This window comes from Mesocricetus auratus, unplaced genomic scaffold, assembly GCF_017639785.1.
Source record: "Mesocricetus auratus isolate SY011 unplaced genomic scaffold, BCM_Maur_2.0 Super-Scaffold_100007, whole genome shotgun sequence".
NCBI lineage: Eukaryota > Metazoa > Chordata > Mammalia > Rodentia > Cricetidae > Mesocricetus > Mesocricetus auratus.
Window position 1 is genome coordinate 67,268,270 of NW_024429191.1, and position 19,493 is coordinate 67,287,762.

At 46.0% G+C, this 19,493-nt stretch overlaps 1 long non-coding RNA gene across 1 annotated transcript; it reads left to right on the forward strand.

Moving 5' to 3' along the window:
• Positions 1 to 14,469: 14,469 nt before the first annotated feature.
• Positions 14,470 to 17,112, forward strand: LOC121141174. Its single transcript, XR_005878070.1, has 2 exons — positions 14,470 to 14,561; positions 14,799 to 17,112. It is a non-coding gene; the product is annotated as an uncharacterized LOC121141174 (long non-coding RNA).
• Positions 17,113 to 19,493: the final 2,381 nt, after the last annotated feature.

Below are 19,493 nucleotides of genomic sequence, written 5' to 3' on the forward strand. Positions count from 1 at the left end.
CCCCAATGCCGGAAGGATAAATAACATACTGCATGAGAAGCATTTAGTACCAATGAAACGCCATTCTTGCTGATGCTACCATCCATTTGGTACAGTCCTGACGGCAGAAGCAGAGCAAATGACCAGAAATCACAGGGAGGTTCAGCATGGTTCAACCCAAGATAGAATCCTTTGGAAATGTAGGAAAAAGGGCATGGGAAGAAGGGATGGAAAGAAGAAAAGGGATAGGGAAGGAGAGAGGGAGGGTTTACATACACGTAGTGGCTTAAACGGGAGTCGGGCATGGCCAGCCTCCATCAGGGGTCCCCATGGGAGCTGAGCCCAGGAACCACAGTCCACTGATACGTGAAGCAGTCAAGTGTCCTCCGTTTCTTCTCCCAAGGTGCCTGGGTCCCACTCCAGGACTGGCTGGGTCATGTTGATGATGAAAGGGTAGGCAGACATCTTGGAGGCTTTCAGGAGTGGTTTGGGGGTCTTCAAGAGACCTTTCATGTCTGACCCCTTAGGGCACTGAGCCTGCACCATCTCCAGAGGTCTGAGTATCCTCCGGGTGCATCTTCTAAGAAGGTCTCCTGGATGGCCTTTATTCTCTCTTGGAGAAGAACTCTGTAAGTAGCTCTGATGCAGGCTCGGAGACATTCTTCATTTCCTCTCTCTCCACCCTCTTACCACCTTAGGTGAGTCTGATTCTCTGCCAGCTGTCCTCTGCATTTTAGGTGTTTTGCACATCCTTGCTCTGTGTCTGCCTAATCCAACACCATCTTCCAGCTGGTGCCGGTAGCTCTGGGAGTCCTCTCCAACTGTGCTAACCTTGTCCCATTTAATTTAGTCTTGAACGACTGACTTTCTCCCGGCTTCAGGTCGTTATTTGTAGTGCGGCGAGACTCAAGCGTTGGATAGGTTCTGGACACAGGAGCACCATGCTATGACTCTGTTGTTATCATTGTCAGACGGGGAGGCTGGAGCCAAACCCTTTGTGCAGGCCTGAGGTTAAGACCTCAGCCACAAACTATGAGTGGAAGACACGGCGGGAGACCAGGGAGCCGGGAGGCAGAGCAGAGAAAGGACTGATGGGAATCAAGTTCATGCTAAAGATACTAGGCGGCAGCCAGGCCACAGGCCTGTGGCTGGGCGCCAGTCCCAACCGCGAGCCTCATTTCCATACGCAGGTCAGCCTGTGGCATGTTTATAGCCCGTCTCTGGGCAGGCATAGCTTTACCAGGAAGGTTCGGCCCCTGAATCTGTGGGAGGGCAGCAGCCGTGGGCTGTGGGAGGTGGTGGGCTGCATGCCTTTGGCTGGCAGAGCACGGTTCCCATCAGAGTCAATTACGGGGCACACAGCGCCTGACGTGAGGTCAGGAAGCAGGCCCGGGGCACCTCGGGGATGTGTGAAGCGATGGAGGTGAGATCTATGTGTGGGGCTGTCCACACATGGCTGTGCGGTTATAAATACACACTGCCTGCTCGTGGAGCACCATGGGTGCCCAAATAGCTTTGTGGGCAGCTGTATATGATGGAAACACACACTGACAGACAGAGGCAGTAGAAGGCTTGGCCGGGACCTCACCAGCATCTCCTTCCACGCTTTTAGGCAAACCTACACCGGGTAGCCAGAGGCTGGGGCTCAAATACTAGGTTAAATTTGGAAGTCAGTGAGAAGGTATGCGTAAGAAGGGCCAAGCTGAGCTGAGCCCAGAGTTGGAAGTGTTTCTTTGAGAGAGGGAGAGGGGGAGGGGAGAGGGAGGTGAAGGGGAGAGAGAGAGAGACAGAGAGAGAGACAGAGAGAGAGAATATGAGGACACCTCAGGCTCTTCACCGTTTTTTAGAGGGTGTGTGGGGGAGACAGGGTCTTTCTCTGGGCTGGAACTCACCAACTAGACAAAGCTGGTGGATCAGTGTGTGAAGGGCCTGCCGCCACCTCCCCAGCACTGGGATTACAAGCACACATCACCATGCTTGGTCTTTTTTTTTTTTTTTAAACACAAAACAAACAAAAAAAAAATGAGTTCTAGGGAAGGAACTTAGATCCTCATGCTCATGACACACAGACTTGACCGCCTGAGCTGTTTTCCAGCCCCGAAGTTTGCAAATAGCGCCCCTCCCCCCACACCTTGGAGACATCTCTTTTTCCTCTTCTCTCTGTCCTTCTAACACTAACTGGAGGACTGTGGTTCTACTTGCAGCCTGACCCCCACACTCGATATGAATCTCTATTTCACGAACAGCTTTGACTCGTTCTATGCTCTTTAGTCCCCGAAGAGGCTCTTTGCTGAGACTCACGTCTGCCTTATTCCTCCATCTTCGCCTGGCTGTGGTATTCATCCTTTGACTGTTGTGCCCAAATCTTGAACCCACAAATCACCGAGAGACCCATTTTGATGAAAAAGCAAAGAGTTTTATTGTTTAACGAGGGGAGGATGTGGTAGTGGGGGAAGAACCCGGACTTGGGGAACGGTGGGGAATTTATTGGGGTGTGTAAGAGGAGAGTCTAGGGGTAGGGACACAGTCTTAGGACTTGGGCTACCTGTCTTGTGTTGATTGGTCAACTGGTTGCTATGGTCTGTAGCATAGCAACCAGGGTATTCTTTCTGCCACAGTTACACCACTTTTACTGTAAAGCATGGGGAGAGCCTTTCAGCTAACTTCTGATTGGTTCTTTGCCACATGGAGGGTATCTGAACTCCTAGTGGTTGTGAGGACGGGCAAGGTCAGGAAGCTCAGCACGGTTTGCTGAGTCAGATGCCTACATCTTGCTGGGACTTTTCTGCAGCCTGTCATGGCCGTTAAAGCAGGGGACTGGGTGAGGGTCTGATCCCTTTGTAACAGGGATCTGAAAACTTCCCACAGGCCTTACCTGGCCCACTACCCAGTTTTCTTTGGTTCACAAGTCAATACTACTTTCAAAATAAGTATTTATTATTATTATGTGTGTGTTTAACAGGTGAGTGTGTGTGAGTATGTGTATGTGTGTGTGTGTATGCCGTGGGACATGTGTGGAGTCCAGAGGACAGATTTGTAGAGCCAGATTTCTCTCCTACCTTTACATGGGTTTGGGGACTAAAGTTAGGTCATTAGGCTTAGCAGCAAGTGCTTTTATCTGCTGAGTCATCTTGAAGGCTCTGTTTGTTTTTTTAAAAAGTTTTTTAAAAAATTTATTTCATCTGCATTGGTGTATTTGCCTGCATGTATGTCTGTGTGAGAGTGTCAGATCTTGGAGTTATAGACAGGTGTAAGCTTCCATGTGGGTGCTGGGACTTGAACCTGGGTCCTCTGGAAGAATAGCTGGTGTGTTTAACTGCTAAGCCATTTCTCCAACCCTCTCTGTTTATATTTTGAGACAGGCCTTTCCATGTAGCACAGGTTGGCCTTGAGTGTAAGGTCCTCTCTCAGAGTGCTAGGATCGCAGGAGTAGACACTCCTACTATATGGCATAAGCTAACTTTGATCGTGTGAACCACTGCTGTGTAATCAGCGATGCTGTCTGATGATGTCAGAGGGAGTGGCCCTCTGACTTTAGGCAAATTCGAGGTCAAGAGCATCTGTAGTGGCCCACCTGTGAGAGGATGGGGGTCTGTTCTGGGACCTGGCTGTGTGAATGGACATTGAGACAAGGAGGCTGAGAATCCCCTGAAGCAGACTCTGCAGTGTACAGGAGCAGCTGCTGTACAGCAAGGAGGCGGGGGCTTTGGAGGTTGCATCCTTGCTTCTGGATCTTCCCTGTGGGTGATGGAAGCTGGATGGACTTAAAGGTGAGGCTTGGTTCAGTTAGAACCTGATGAGGGTTGCACATAGAAATGCGTTCAAGGAGTGAAAGATCAGGCTGAGGCCATGCATGGAGCTTTGTGGCCAAAGGGGAAGTACCTTTTGAAAACCCTTGCTGGCCTGCCCAAGCCTATCAATGACTCAGATGAAACCAGACAATCTACAGCAACAGCTGCAAGAATGTCCCTTTGCCCAGCCGTGCAGGTGCTGGGAAGAACTAGGGGGAGGGCATCTGGCTTCCTGGCACCTAAAAACATTTACTTGGATTATAACAAGTACGGGGTGGGGGCAGGGATAGCACAAATCTCAGAGTTCAGCATGGGTACTGTTCACAAGTCTCATGCTTTTGTAGTGTGTCCAAGAGAAAGAACAGGACCTCATCAGCACCCTGGCACCTGGCTCACTTTTTGGGAATGGGTGGCCAGGTGCTCTGCTAATGGCCCACCCTTGACAAGGTGGGACTAAGGAAGGTTCACACTGATGCCTCAGGTATCCAGACCTGGTCTGAAGCTCTCTTTGGACTAGGCTTACACCCTGTTTTATAGCTTTGAGAGCTAGACCTGAAGCCTGCCAATGAGTCCTCTCCTCTGCCCCGTGATGAGGTACTCAGGCCATGTAACAGAACTAACAGGTTGTGGACATCAAGCCAGGCCTTTGCACTATCATGGCTAAGTTTTTAAATCGCTGTGACCTTTGGAGTAGAGTCACTCACTATAGGTTCTTTTCTGATAAAGTTCAGAGTTTATAGTTACCTTTGAGCCTTTTGTTCCAAGTCAAGAGTCAGTGCACATACCCTTTGCAGTCTCCCATCTTCTCTGCACATCTGGGTTGCTGCCTGGATGTTTTCACAGGGGTCATTTTATTTCCTAGGTAATCATATATGCAAAATTCTAATTCAAAGACAATTATTGTTTTCATTATCTTTTAGACTTATTTTATATGTATGGGTGTTTTACCTGCTTGTGTGTATTTACACTATGTTGGCAGCCTTTATGTCCTACCTGCCAGCTCCCAAATAACCACATGGAGACTTATTAACTATGAAAGCTCAGCGATAGTTTAGGCTTATTGCTTACAATTAAATTAACACATATCTTTTAATCTACATTTTATTTTTTTTGGTTTTTCGAGACAGGGTTTTTCTGTGGCTTTGGAGGCTGTCCTGGAACTCGCTTGGTAGTCCAGGCTGGTCTGGAACTTACAGAGATCCGCCTGCCTCTGCCTCCCAAGTGCTGGGATTAAAGGCGTGCGCCACCAACGCCCGGCCTTTTAATCTACATCTTTAAAGTGACTTGGTTACCTTTATTCTGTACTCTTCATCCTGCTTCCTCTCTGTCTAGCTTGTGACGGCCTTTTTCCTTCCCAATGTCCTCTCTGCCCCAAAGATCCTGCCTAGCTATTGACTATTTTAGCTTTTTATTAAACCAGTCACAGTGACATATCTTCACACAGTGTAAAGGAATATTCCACAACATTTCCCCATTTTTGTCTAAATAAGAAAGAAAGGTTTTTAACTTTAACATAATAAAACATAAACAATAAGAACAATTATCAGGTAAGAATTACATTTACAATGTCCAGTTTATTTGAATTTGGCATATATGAAGAAAATACTCCATTATTTATTCTGTCTTGATGGGCCCAAAGCTTTGTACCTAATTTATCTTCTAACATAACTAAGGATATCTGTAGCTATAACTACCTAGTCTTCAAGTCCATCAGAGACCCCAGAAGGACATAGTACTACCCGAGTAAACAGGAAGTGCAGTGCAAACCACTTCCAAAACAATAGAGATATCTGGCTGCCTGGAAAGTCACCCAAGATTCCTCTGCAATGTTGGGGCATCATCTCTGGCCTACAGGCTTAGGATATCTGACAGACTTTTCTATAAAGCAGGAATTTTGAAGGACTGTCCTACCTCATCTTGGCAAAGTCCAGTGGTCACCTTTTTTGTGTCCTGTTTGTCAAGTTTGAACAGCATACTGTCAGCCATCGAGGTAAGGGGAGCCACTTGCCCAAATGGCTAATTTTGTCACATTGAAAGCAAAATTCATATGGAGTTTCTTCTGTGCCCATTATGTTCTCTGAAGTAAATTGGTACTGCCAAGAGCAGATGTGTCTCATGGTCTTGAAAAGTCCTATGTTACCAAAACAATTTAAATGCCATATTCTGTAGGTCTTTGATGAGTTTGAAGACCATCTGTCTATCTAAAACATATCTGTTTGATCTTGAAGACATACCTAACATAACTACAAGTTTGATTGTTACAGGTGATTAACTTCTAACCTGTATTTCTTTATTATCCTAGTTTATAGTAATAACTTTCAAGGACTAGAAATTTATATTACTTTGTTAAATGAGCTGTATAAGTACAATACCTTAAACAGTATTCTCTAACAAAAATAACCTTAAATTTGTATCAATATATAAAAACCCATAACAATGTAAGATATTTGAGACTAGGAGGCTGTTTAAAAGTAGACACAACAATCCACACCTTTATCTCATCATTTCTATATTATATCCCCCATTTTTCTTTCAGAAACAGATCCTTGAATCTAACTCCTTTGTTTAGCTTTTTTCTTGACCATGACCAATAACAATTTGTAAACAATCCCCCTAAATGATGACAAAAATCTATAACCCATAAAATGACCAAAAGCCATCCACTGTTGGGAATGTGGGTGCCACATTTTCTAGACTGCTTCCTGTTGTCTGGGGGCATTGTATCTTTAGGAAGCCCTGGGAAAAATTAGGATAATGGTCAAATTCTGGGAGAGTTAGCTGTATTATTTATTTTTGTTCAGTGTATATATAATGGGAAAGCGCAGGGTTTATCTGAAGTCCTGGTTGGAGTAGTTTGTGATTGATACTGGGCCATCTCAGCCAATAGCCTTGAAGTTGTTCTGGATGTAGAACTCTGAGGATGTGGCACTCTGAGATGCTGGATCACCTGGGCCATCCATTTTCATTGGTGTCCTGGTCTCCTTGCTCTGAAAACACATAAACTTTCAAAGGTAACATACATATCTGCATTAACACAAGTATGAACTGTGTGTGGTACATAAAGCAGCCAAAGATTATTTTTTGTTTTATGTTTGAGTAGGTTAAAAAATACATCACCTGCCTTGTAGTTTTTCCCCCCCACCCTCCATTTTTTTGTCTTGTGGTTTTTTAGGTTTATTTTTCTATGTCTGTAGTCAGGATTTTCAAGGGCTTCACCCCCCCATCAACCCTGATTCTCTTTAACCTTGAACGAATCTACAACCTTTTGCTTTCTGTGTAAACAAAAGCATAACCTCTTCTCCAATGAAACATATTTTTTTGATTTCTATTTTGAAGTTAAGACATTTTAAAAATAAATAGGTTGGTTTAATTTAGCAGTTACTATATCCAATATATCTCAGCAGGTATTGTTTGCTCATCAGCCATCAAAAACTTCAAAGATAACACAAAAACATACAGGATCCAGACTCCTCATGTACTTCCTATGTCTACATGGCTTATTCTTTATTATTCTTATTTTTATTACTTTACTCTTTCTTTAAGGACTTTATTATTTTAAACTATTTATTTTTATATCTGTCTATACTCTTTTTCCTTTAAGCATCCACACATAGTTAAATGCACTGTAACCTGTTTACAGTTTTTTCCCCCTGTATAAACCTGCTTTGCTACTTATCTATAACCTTTTTTGTCTGCATGAGCAAAATCTTAAATGGCTGAGCAGCTTAGCTCATGGTGTGCTGGTGGCTGTTTCTGCCACCCTTGATTCCCTAAGAGCTTAGCTTCATGACAGAAGTACTGGTGGGAGCCACGTGAACTTTTCCAGTTCTTGGAAGTTTCTGGGTCCACGCTGCTGTGGGTATTCCTACCTAATGTCATGCCACCTAGTAGTGCACCATCCGCTGCTCATAAACCCCATTTAAGTGTTTGGTAGCAGGGCCTCCTAAAAAAGGTGCACCTCTGTATGCTGCTAGCTCCAAGCCTACTCGAGACAGCACAGTCACCAGGAAGCTGTGTTTGACTCTGTGCTAAACTTTCTTAGGTTTTAGATCTTATGTGGAAATACATGTCTGGACACTGTTAGTGAACTTTTCTGTCCCACCTGCCAGCTCCCAAATAACCACATAGAGACTTCTTATTATGAAAGCTTGGCCGATAGCTTCCCCTTGTTACTAACTAGCTCTTACATCTTAAATTAACCCATGTCTTTTAATCTATGCTCTTTTATGTGGCTCAGTTACCTTTACTTTGTAATACCCATGCTGCTTCCTATTCGTCTGCCTGGTGGCTCTCTGCGTATTTGCCCTTATTCTTCTTCCCAGCATTACATTCTGCATAGCTATTGGCTGTTCAGCTTTTCATTATACCAATCCAAGTGACAAATCTTCACAGTGTACAAAAAGATCATTCCACAACAATACTCTGTGTGTGTGTGTGTGTGTATGTGTGTGTGTGTGTGTATGTGTGTGTGTATGTGTGTGTGTATGTGTGTGTGTATGTGTGTGTGTATGTGTGTGTATGTGTGTGTGTGTGTGTGTGTGTGTGTGTGTGTGTACTTGGTGCCTGCAAAGGTCAGAAAAGAGCATCAGAGCTCCTGGAACTGGAGTTATGCATGGTTGGGAGTCACCATGTGGGTGTTGTGAATTGAAACCTGGGTCCTCTGCAAAAGCAACAAGTGCTTTAAACTATTGAGCCATCTCTTCAGCTCCAATTCTTACTTTTAAATTAATTCTTATTTATTAGTCATTATTAGTGTGTATGTATGTGTGGGCATGCATATATGCCATGTTGTATGTGTGGAGGTCAGAGGAGAGCTTTTGGAAGTTTTTCCTTTCTACTGTGGGATCCAGAAATGGGACTCTCTCTAACTCTGCTCCCATACAACACATTTAAAAAAAATTCTCTTTTTGATCCAATAGCTCAGAAATGGTATCCAGGAGAAGACAACACTGAGACAGAAGGTTGGGTCATGGTTGCTAGGCAAGATGAGCAGCAATGACAGACAACACAGGCCACTGGGCATACTTCCCATGTACTCTGTGGGGAGAACTCTCAGTTCCCAGCTGCCCTTCCCCCACACTAGGAGTTCCTGCCACGAATGTTTATGTGTAGACATTGGCCTTCAGGTAGATGAGAGCTCGTATCTCCCATCGGAATCTAAATTTACTAATTAGCATCTTTCCACCTGGAACTCTGGTGAAACGTGGGCCATTTTTTTCCCCTGAAACTTGGGCCTGGGGTGTGAAACAAGTTGATGTCCTTAATGTCCTGATGCCCTCATATCCTATACATGAACTCACTCTTGCTTCTCCCCAGCCACAAGAAGGAATCATACTGGCTCTGTCATTGCTCCTACCAGGTGTAACACCAAGCAGGTGACATGTACTAACCTGAGCCTTTGAGCCTGTGGTTTTCTTGGTAGTGTTCAACTGGTAAGGGGAGGGTTGGTTCTCCAAGACACTGGTAGTGTTTCTGGGATTGGTGGAGATGAGAGAAGAACTATAGTGTGGCATTGAGGGTGTGCTGGTGTTCCAGGCTGGCAGCCCTGGCATTGGAGGGCCAGCTTCATCTAGAGTCATGTCTTGCTGGATGACTGCGTTGACCCCTAGGAAATTATAACTGACTTTAGCCCCAGACTCTGCTGGTGGCCAGTTTCTCTTTTCACAACTACCCACTACCAAATGAGGGCGACAGAGCCTCAGGCTGGACTTGCTCCTGGCTCTTGGGTAGGCAGAGCCCAGGACACTTAGAGTCGTGTATGAAACAACCTCAGAGTGTGGCTGGAGTCTGGCCATGGAATGCCAAGACACACAGGACCCACTGTTCCAGCCCAGGTCTCCAGGGACTGGGGCCCCAGGGAACAAATACCTGGACACTACCTCCTCCCCAACAGGCTGAAAGCACTGTGCACAGGCTGGGGTTATGGAAGGTGGAATTGGGAATTGGGATGGAGCTGGTCCATGGGCTATGGAGTCCTAGCAGGGAGGACGCTGCACAGAGGTGAGTCAACAAGTACCAGATAGTGGGACAATGCACCATTGTGAAGGGGCTCAGCAAAGAGGTCACAGTGAGACACCTTGGAAGATGCCTCATGGGGCTTCAGAGAGCGGAGAGGGGTCAGAGACTGGAGTGATCCTCTCAGGTGCTAAAACAAACACAGTCTGGGATGGTGTATTAAGTTTCCCTTAACTGTCAGAATACATCTGAAGTAAACAACAAAATAAAGGAGGAAGGATTTGTTTCGGCTCATGGATTCAGAGGTTTCAGCTTAGGGTCACTGGACTCTATTGCCTTTGGTGAGTCAGGACGGCAGGGCAGGAGTGGGTGGTAGCAGAGACTGTTCAACGTTTGGAGGCCGGAAGTGAAAAGAGATCCGGGAAAGGGTGGGGTCCATCTCCAAGAGTCCCCAGTCAACAGTCAAGTACTGCCCAGAAGTCTAAGTCCAAAGTCTCTTGTGAGGTGCAAGGTGAGCTCACAACTGGGAGCTCCCGTAAAAACAAGAAGTTACATACTTCCAAGACACAGTAACACAGAACAAACATTCTACTTCCAGTAGAAAGGATGGAACCAAGGCTGCCCAAACCTGTCAGTGTAAAATGAGGACTATTTGTACATCTGTTGTTTGAAGAAGAGTCCCCTGCCCTTCAAGAAGGGCTCATGAAGGACCCCTCAGCAAATTGTTTCTCCAGCATTTGTTTCTTTTGTCCAGCAGTCTAGGGACTCAAAGGCTATCCAGCCACAACTCAACAGGACACAGCTACTGCACCTGCTGGTGGCAGAAGACGTGTGACGACCACATGATCATGGTTTTGCTTCCATATGGAAGGCAACAGTTATGGGCTCATGGAGGCTTCCATCAAGACTTCAAAAGAAAGCTTGGGAAACCTGACATTGTGTGGCGGGGAGGAGGAGGGGGTCAGAAGGTGATGAAGGTTGACAGTAAAGACAAAGATGCCATTGGAGACTCCAGGTGGTGAGAGAAGCCAGGAACAAGGACCATCTGTTGAGGAAGTCATAGGCAAGAGGCAGAAATAGCTTCCTCTCCCATTCCCCAAAATAGCTATGTGGGCCCAACTCAGCAAGTTCATAAGGGCAGGACTTCCCAAGCTCTCAGAGGAGTTTGTGTATTGCCACCAAATGCATTGGATGCAAGATCTGGAGCGATAGGATTTAATATCAGCCCCCCCATGAGTTTCAGTTCCTCCTAGCTGTTTTCCTGGCCTGCTCTTTGGAGTAGGAATATATGTGGTGTGTCCTGTATCATGGGGATATATGGCTTACCTTGTTTTTATTCTTGCAGGGACTCAAAGCTAAATGTTTTCTTCAATCGCAGAGAAGACTTCATACTTGGACTCACATGCAAGGATTTTGAGCAAGAAACTGTGGATGACTATGGTGCCTGGGGCATGGTAATGACTACCCCCAAATCCTGGAACTCAGGATGAGATTTTGGAAGCCGAGCCTGCTTAGGCTACATAGAGGGACTCTGTCTTCAAAAGAAAAGCCTTTGGAGATGGATTGAATATATTTGTTATTGTTTAAGCACGAAGTGAAGTTTGCTGTTAAGCATGGAGTAAAATTTACAGGACAAACCGTACCTTGGTTAGATGCGTAGGATGAGTTATTCTTCACACGGAAAGAAAATCTTAGCCAGTTTATAAAGTGTGTCTTGGAGGGACGTTAGCCTGCCTGAGCATGGCAAATATGGCTCTGGCAGGCCTTACCTTCTCCCCCATTCTCCTTGCCTGGTTAAAAATTGTTAGATTACATTTCTAAAGGTAGTCACCAAAGGTTGTTCCCCTATTTGGCTACTTCCTCCTCCTGATGCAGACTTCCAAGGTCCAGATATCAAAGTATTAAAATCCAGTAATCAAAAGCCCCTTTGGCTCATCTAATTAACACGCCCAATTAAAGTTAAACACCGTATTCTAACACAGGGTTTCCCCGTGTACTTTTATAAACCGCCATTTGCTTATGTACCACATGAATCTCCTCTTTACCCAGAGGTAGTCTTTCATACCTTTGGAACAAAGACCCTGCTTCCCTGTTCCCTTCCAATTCTCCCTCGTCCTCTGTCTCCTGTGTTTGTCTTTTATTCTCTTCTCTGTGTTTCTCTGGGACAAATAAATCTCCTTTGTGCTGAGACCTTGGTCTTGGGGGGTTCTGAGCCTATACTGGTCCCTATACATTGTATGCAGACAGAGCACATTTTTGCACTGGGAGCCATGGTGGAATGCTGTGGTTTTGATGTGGGCTGTCCCCTAGAGGCTCCTGTGTTAAAAAGGCTCAATCCCAAGCTTGTGGCATTGTTGGTGGTGTGTGGAAACTTGGAGGTAGGACCTAGTTGGTGGAAGTTATGTCACTGTAGACCTTGAAGGGGATATCGGGCCTCTCTCTCTTCCTTTTCCCTTTTTACTCCCTGGCCTCCAGGAGGCGAACAGCATCCTATGCTACATACTCCCCGCCATGATGTTCCATCTTACCAGGCTTCCAAAGACCATAGGACCAAGTGGCCACAGGCTGACGACCACGCATAATCCCATGCACTCAAATACATTGTTCTTCCTTTTCAGTTGCCAATCTCAGGTATTTTGTTGCTGCATCAGAAAGCGTACTAGTAAAGTGGTGGGGGTTAATTTGGTTTCATCCATCTGTCCGTCCACTCATCTGTTCATCCATTCGATATATCACTTAAAATTCAGTAGCACTCACAATGCATGTGGACACGTATTTGAGCAGTGAGGCAGGGCCAGTCTCTTTGATGGTCTCTAGGGTCTAAATACAAGCAGTCTGAAGGAATGTTCACAAAGGGAGGCCATGGTATCTTGCATTAGTATCATTTCAATACCGGGCCCCTTGTGCCCATCTGAACAACAGTAGCAGTTACTGTGTTAAAAAAAAACTTCTGTTTAAATATCATTTTTATCACTTTGTGTGTGTGTGTGTGTGTGTGTGTGTGTTTTCTGTTTGTGGGTATGTAATGTCAGGGCAGGTGTTCAAGGAGGCAGAGGGTTGGGTCTCCTGGAGTTGGAGTTATTGGTGGTTGTGAGCCACCTGATGCAGGTGCAAGAAATCAGATTCAGGTGTTCTGGAAGATGCTCGATGTGCTCTTAACTGCTGAGTCATCTCTCCAGTCCTTCACTGTGTCTTTAAACATCTGCTGTAGATGTGCCAACTAAGTGTTGTGCATGTGATCTTACTTCATGTTTATGATAGCAGTACAAGAGAACCAAGACCTGAAACATTTAGGGATTTTGTTGAAGTAGTTAGTGAGAGATAGAATGGGGAAAAGAAGGGGATCCAAATCTGAAATTGGTGTTCCTGCACTCACGGGATCCTGGAGGGGTCTACCAAAGGCCTGCAATGGTGTCTGCATAGTGGGGTCTTTGAAATCTGGATGTGTAGCTCAGTGGTAGAGTGCTTGCTTAGCATGCGGAAGTCCCCCACAAAAACAATAACAAGCAAGCAGTCCAAACAGTTCAAACACCAGCCTGGCGTTGGTGGCGCACGCCTTTAATCCCAGCACTCGGGAGGCAGAGGCAGGCGGATCTCTGTGAGTTCGAGGCCGGGCTGGACTGACAGCTTCCAAAACAAAACAGAGAAACCCTGTCTCCTAAAACCAAAAAAAAAAAAAAAAAAAAAAAAAATCAAACACCAAGAGACTCCGGTTAGACCTATGGAGAAAGTCCAGCCACCCTCGTGTTTACAAAAGGAGCTGTGCATTTGTCTGGCTCACTTGTGGGTCTTTGAGCACATCTCCATTGACTTCCTAAGTTTGCATGATTGTGCTGAGTTCCTAAGTTACAAAGTTGTGGTGACCGAAAGACTTGTCTGGATAAAACATTTGGACCCATGCATGGTATATGTGAGTGCTTAGTAAACGTGGGCCATTTCATTACCCAAGGTTCTGTTTTCCCAAAGATTTTCCATGTCTATGTATTTGCAAGTCAACCCTATATCCTCTTTTTTTTTGGTTTGTTTCTCTGTGTAGCTTTGGGGCCTCTTCTGGCACTCACTCTGTAGAACAGGCTGACCTTGAACTCACAGAGATCCTCCTGCCTCTGCCTCCCAAGAGCTAGGATTAAAGGCATGCACCACCAACGCCTGGCACTATATCCTCTTTTTTATTTTTTAATTAGACAAGAGAATATACATAACAGAGAGTTTGACCATCCTAGGGTTGTTCAACAATGCTGCCACGTGCTTCAGTGGGCTGCAATGTTGGGAGAAACAGACAGAGAAGCCAGGCTTGCTGAGCAACGAGGGTCTTGAGACAAAATGGGGGCAGGGTTGATGTGAGAGGCTGCCTCGTCCTGCACTCTCTCCTCAGAGCTTACCTGTAACCACAGCCAACTCCCTCCTCACCCCATCTAGGAGTTAAGTATCCACTCCATGGTTTGTTTGTAGTCCCCATTCCTTCCCTCCTTCTGCTGGGCCCAAGTGCTCTCCTGCAGGGCAAAAGTGACGTCTTAGCATCTTTGAAGTCCTGCAGCTGGTACTCACCAGCTCTCCAGTAAGTCTATCTTTAAGAGGAAGAGGAAATTGCTCCAGCCCTAAAATAAGGGTGGTGTGGCCTGTGTGTATATGCGATGCCACCAGTGGCAACGAGTTGAATGCATTTGCTGTTTTCGATCCTCCTTCAGTGCAGTGGAAAGAGTTGACAAGGAAGGATCAAGATGTTCCTGGGAGGGACGGGTGGGGCAAGGGCGTGGAGGTCCAACCAGGATCACAAGGCTGATTGGGATCACTTGCTTCTGTCATTCTTTTCTAAAGCTCTTGAGCTTTTGTGAGGTAAGAGAACATTATCAGTTTGTTTCTGTGTCCGAGTGTCTTAGCATAAAGCTGGGAACAAAGATGGGCAAGTCCATGCTTAGCTGTGGCCTGGAAACGGGTAAGGGATCTGCCACCCCACGCCTGTGGGACATCATTCTTCTCCCTAAAGTCTCTTTCTTCCAAGCCTACCCTGGCCACGTTATCTTCATCATCACCCTCCTCACCACCACCCTGTGTCTTCCCCTCACCCCTTAGGAGAAACCTGAGGGGACAGAGCTAGCGCCGAAGAGAGTCGCCTGCCCAGATCTGATCAAGACACAAGTGAGAGGCAATGATTTGTGAAGAAATCCTGGTCCTGGCGAATGGAATTTTCCCAAAATAAATTCATGTAAACAACTTCCCACAAAGAGGCAGTCAGGGGAGCTGGGAGTATAAACAGTGGGAACAGTTGTAAGCACTATGGGCTCCAGGGGTGCCCTGTCGTCTGGAGGGGGGCTGTGGGGAGACTCCCTTTAGCAAAACACCTTTGGCTCCAGTCCTTCTGACATCATAATGTCAGCCAATTCATTAAAAAAAAAGAAGGTCCTTATTTTAGTATCATCCCCCAAACATAGCATGGCCACTTGGTAGCTAAAGATGGATTTTACTTAAAAATTTTTTAGCCTATTTCAAACCAAATCAACTGGGAAGAAGGCATGCTTGTGTAGAGGTGGGAACTGAGTTGGGGCCTTTGGAGAAGATGGAAGGAAAGGGTGGCTAGGGAAATAGAAATAATGTCATTTTGGTGCTCTGGGACGGAATCAGAGCGAACACATCATTCCTAGAATTAAGACGAGATCTGCTCTTTGGTAGACACTCAGAAGGACACTGAATTCCTGTGGCCCGGATGTCTCTGGCTGTGGACCAATGGGGGCCTGTGGAAAGCTAGAGGGCGTAGAGTTGAGCAGCCCGAGTTTCCGGAACGAAGTGTTTGCGGGGCATCTTCGTGGGACACGCCTTTCCCCCAGACATTTTTCCCCAACCAAGTCTGACTTGCCCAAACCCGAGCTGTTTTCAGGATCTGGGTTGGATGATGTTTCCTTCCTCCCGTAACCATGGCCTAGAGACAGGAGACACACACTCGAGTTTGGCTGGGCCACTGTGACACTATTGTAAGACTTCCAGCCACTCATCTCATTTCTCAGAGCCTCAGATCCCTCATGCACAGAGTGAGGGTCCGGAAAAGCCGTTTCAGCCCCGTGTGCTTCCCACGACTGCAAAGATCAGGTTGGGAGGGAGCTTCGAGACTCTGGGGTTTTATCTGTTATCACGAGTATCATTCCAACTTTGCTTAAGTTCTATCTGGGATCAGTTGAGTTTTGGCGAGAATTCACCTCTCTATGCAATAATCAGGACCAAGGAACCAGGAGAGGAGGGTGCCTGAGCCACTGGAGCTAAGAAGGGCCAGAGAGAAGAGGAGGCCAATAGGACATCAGGATTTCTCTGCCAGCCTTTTCTGGTAGCCAAGTTTCAATCTGTGTCTGCCTGACTGTGAGTTTTCATTGTCTACCTCCTGGGCAGAAGGACTGGGTAGTCCCACTTTCCCATGTGACTCTACAGTATCCTCCCCCTCCCAGCCATACTGGCTTAGCTACCTGATTTGTTTGGCCCAATGAGATGCTAGAGGCATGTTCACAGGCCCAAAGTATTCTTGTGCAACGTGGCCTCTGGTGCTCCTGGGATCTGCTGTGAGAACATTCCCTGGTTACTGCAGGTCCAAGAAGAATGCGTGGGGCCACGGATAGCTCTGAACCCAGCCCAAAGCTCAGAGACAAGCCAGCTGACCCGCAGCCAACTCATCTGAGAGTGACACAAATAAGTGGTTGTTACTGTAGGTCACTGAGCTCTGGGAAGGGCTATGACGGTGCATTCTTGCTGGTAGATAGTCTGATAATGGCAATGAGGCTAACACTTGCATAATTCCGTGGCAACTGAGACTTGCAAGTGAAGATGTGGTTTTGATGTGCATGTTTCCGTTAACACGGTACCATGGAAATTGAGAAGGCCTGTACTAATTAGAAGCTGCCCCTATAGAAAATATTATGTCTCCTGCAAAGGGTGAAGAGTATGTATAAGACACTGTGCAGTTTCATGAGTAGTATGTGTAAGACACTGTGCAGTTTCATGAGTAGAAGAACTTAGTTGCTCTGAAGTCAGACTGCCTCTAGCTGGAATGTTGGCTTTGCTACATCAAATTGTGAATTTAGGTAAGAGACTGTTTTCCTGGGTCTTAGGTGCTGCGTCTTTAAAGTTTTTTTTTATTGTTGTTTGTTTTTTTGAGACAGGGTTTCTCTGTGTAGCCCTGGCTGTCCTGGAACTCACTCTGTAGACCAGCTGGCCTCGAACTCAGAGATCCGCTTGCCTCTGCCTTCTGAGTGTTGGGACTAAAGGCATGTGTTGCAATGCCTAGGGGCATTTCAACTTTTAAATAAGGATTGTGACCATTTTTATGAGAAGGGCATGTTGTATGGACATTTCTGGTGTAACACCTTCTACCTGGTGAGTACTTAATAAAGCCCATTGATTTTTAGCCATTTATTTTTTCATAATTTAAAAAGTTATTTTTACGTGTATGAATGTTCTACTTGCAAGTACATCTGTGCATCACTTGCATGCTTGGAGATTCTGAGGGCCTGAAGAGGGCGTTGGATCCCCTAGAAGTGGAGTTACAGATGATTGTGAGCCACCATAGGGGTACTGGGAATTGAACTCCAGTCTTCTGGAACATTCAGTGTTTTTAACTGCTAAGCCATCTTCCCAGCCGTGAACTATTATTCTTGATTTGAAGTAATACTGATATCAGTTAAGCAATGTCCTCATTAAGGGTCAAACAGTGAAAACTGTGACTTGAGGGACACATTGGTTCCATTTGCCTTCTCTGAGAGGACAGTCATCATTCCCTTAGGTAAGGACCTCCAGGTAGCCTGGACCAACTGATGTGATGAGGATACCCCCAGGTATTCTCACACCCTGCTCTCCATCATGAGGCCTTTGTCTTCACAAGTAGCTGTGCACTTCTAGGAAAGATGGCTGCTCTGGCCGAAGAAAGGGTGGAGACAGAACCATTCATTTTATCTGTCTGTCTGTCCATCATCCATCCATCCATCCATCCATTCACTCATTAGTTTGTTTGTTTATTTATTTATGATAAGCTCTCTCATTGGTCTGGAGCATGCCAGGTAGGTTATGCTGGTTGGCCAGTGAGCCCAAGGGATCTGTCTGTCTCTGCTTTCCCAGTGCTGGAATGACAAGTGCCTGCCACCGTGTCTGGCTTTTTTTTTTTAAGGCAGGGTTTCTCTCTTGGAGGCTGTCCTGGAACTGTCTCTTGTAGACCAGGGTGGTTTTGAACTCACAGAGATCCGCCTGCATGCACCACCACCGCCCGGCCATGTTTGACTTTTTTTTAGATGAGTTCTGGCAATCACACGCAGGCCCTTATGTTTGCAGGCCCTTATGTTTACTAAGTGAGCTCCATCCTTCAAATGCTTTGGAACTGGCTGTCCTTTCCCGTCACCCCCAGCTGAAGCCACCTCTACTGCTCTGACAATATTAAAACAGGGGTCACAGCAACTGGATGTTTCCTATGAGGCATGTGACTTGATTTTGCTTCTTATAGCTTCTTCTGGGAGGCAGAACAGGCTTTTCAGCCCCCTTGTGGGAGAAGCTGCGTCTTGGCCCTTAAACTCAGATGTGCAAATACTGGATTTGAATTGGAGTTCCTGTTTCGGTTCTGTTGTGGGGGTTAAACTTGACCATTGGTCAATTCTCTTCCCTATGGGTCTTTCACTGCCGATGGTGCTTCTCTTGGGGGTTTTGCTAGAATTCAGTCATGTGCTCATGTTTACCTGCAGAAGCATCTGGGGAATGTAGTCTACCTATATGCCCAGAACAAGGAGACTGGTAAACAGCTGGCTGCCTGGGCCACACTGTTGTTTTGTGCCTGTGTGTGTGTGTGTGTGTGTGTGTGTGTGTGTGTATGTGTGTATGTGTGTGCATGCGTGTGCATGCACCCACATATCTGTGCCTGCCAGAAGTTAATGTTGGGGTGTCTTCCTCTATCCTTTACCTGACACAGTCTCTCACTGAACCTGGAGTGTACCCCTTTGGCCACACTGGCTATGTTGGGGTTCTAACTCAGGTCTTCATTCATGAATGGCAAGCACTTTACCAGTTGACCTGTCTCCTTTATTCCTACATTGTTATTTCTTTGTATGGGGAATCCTAGTCTTGGATCCAACAAGCAAATTCTAACTCATCTTATAGTTGTTATGACATTAGACCCCAGCCCCCTCTTTGGTTTTGATGTAGTTTTTATTTATTTATTTTTTCTGAAGAGACACGCTATAAAGTTACCTAATGAGTTAAGAGCCCAATAAACAGACAGAATTCTAAGGAAACTGGCTAGTGACTATTTCCCAGTCCTATACTGACATTTGCATGGCCACTAAATCGTGGAGACAGGGCTTGGTCTTGAACCCAGGGCTCCATAATACAAAAGGCCTCAGTCCTTCCCTTGAGTCAAGAATTCAGGAGAACCTGAACTCATCCACCGTTTGACGGGTGATGTCTGGATAGATTTGGGATGTTGTAGGGATGAAACAGGTGAGCTCAAAATATCTGACAACTTGACCTGGCAATGATGGCACAAACCTTTGATCCCAGCACTCAGGAGACAGAGGTAGGCGGATCTCTGAGTTCAAGGTCAGCCTGGTCTACAAAGCAGTCTTTAGCTGGAATCTGCTTCCTAGTGGATTCATGTCAGTCTTTCTCCTTGTAACCCACTTGTCCAGTCTCCTATCTCAGCTCTTTTCAGTCCTTTTTAATTAACACCCTCTACACTAACTTTCTTACTCAACAGTATGCCCTGTACTGCTGCTGCTGACTGGGTCAAATTGCTACCAAGACTGGGTT